Source organism: Miscanthus floridulus, chromosome 7, assembly GCF_019320115.1.
Source record: "Miscanthus floridulus cultivar M001 chromosome 7, ASM1932011v1, whole genome shotgun sequence".
NCBI classification, from domain to species: domain Eukaryota; kingdom Viridiplantae; phylum Streptophyta; class Magnoliopsida; order Poales; family Poaceae; genus Miscanthus; species Miscanthus floridulus.
Genome location: NC_089586.1, coordinates 101,142,904 through 101,144,577, shown reverse-complemented (window position 1 = coordinate 101,144,577; position 1,674 = coordinate 101,142,904).

The window sequence follows — 1,674 nt, the reverse complement described above, 5'->3', positions numbered from 1 at the left end:
CCTTTGTTGCATTCCAGATTTTTGGACTGCATTAAACGCTCCGCCCGCACCAGTGTGTGCTCAGCCACCACTCCAGCAAGCCTCGGACTCGCCCTTGTCGGAGAATGACCACCTCCTTGATTAATGCAGCTCCTACGAGCTTACAGATAGACAATCCTTCGGTTGCTCGTCGCTTACAGATACAGATATAGCGCTAGCGGAAACAAGGGCAGCCAACTTTCTGGGAGCCGAGCATGATGCATCCGATTCAGAGGGAAATGATCGAGAGAAGTGAGAGAATAAGAAGACATGGCGTGATGTTGTTTCGGCTCATGCATATCCTTCTTGAGTGTATCATCAGGAAAGAGGCGATGAGCCGAACCAATATCACTCATGTATTCTTCATTCATAACGGAACTCTCTCCACTGCTGGCGCACTGTCACTGGTAAGTGAATCTCGACAGATTAATTTTGGTCTCGTGCTAGCGTCTTGATTTGTTATTTCTTATGCTGAACGACTGGTTGGCCCAAGAAACTAGCTATATAGAGCTGTGTTTTCTTCCTTCGAATTGGTTGTTCATCTATATCCCCAAAACGACCACTGCGTTTTTTATTTCCAGCTAACCGTTCTCCGTACTGGAGACACACCCGTACCTTACATATTTTGGACGACGAAGGCATGCATATATCTTGTTTTCACGGGAGTTCCCTTCTGCATTTGTGATCAGGTTGTTAAAAAATCTGTTTGGTATAGCTCAACCTCTCCGATTCTTAGCTCTAGCTCTTTGGTTCTTTGATGGAGTGATTTTGGTGGGAAAACAGGGTGAGAAACATATAAGAGAAGTGTTTTTGTAGGAACTGAATTGGAAGCGGTGAGGAGCGGCTTTTTTAGATTCAAGATGACACTAGGGAGAAATGATTCTTGTCTAATCTCCATCAAAATCTATGTAATTTTTTGCCGTTTTGGTTGAACAAGAATGTTTCTCACAGAAAAACTGCTCCAAAAAGTGCAGTCAGATGGCCCCTTATATGCCAAGAGGCTGACACAAGAGGCAGGTTATATTTGTAGAAATTGTTAGGTTTTCTTTATCATTGCGGTTCATAATGCTATTGGTGTCATATCCTGAGCACCGTGCTCTAGTGCTCTAGATCTACTGTAGCTCAAGCTTTCTTTTTAACAATAATGATGCAGACAAGTTAGTGGATATGATAGGGTTATTGAAAATAGCATGTGTTTTTCGTTAGTGGTTCAAAAGGTGGATAAAAAATGGTAATCCATAATAGTGGTAGTACCTTATTCTTATATACAAGTACTCAGGGTACCCTCATCAACACGCTTAGTTAACCGACATAGGGGCTGTCGGAGGAGAACTGCCACCGATAGGCCAATCAGATGGGTGACGTACGGGTCAACGAGGCAGACAAAATCACACCAAACATGCAAGTCATCATCACCAACTCCCTGTACTTGTAAACCCCATCCAGGGAAATGGCGAAGCGATGCACGCTCACGTACAAAAAGTTACTCACGACCTCTTGTAACACACCCCTATCTAAACTCCGAGCAATCAGGCACATCAAATAAAATCTCCCTCCCACACAGGACATAGGGCTTGATCGCTCAAACTGGTATAATTCTCTATGTCTCGTGTGCTGCCACATCAAAACCCTGTGCGCGACAAATTTTTACTTGCC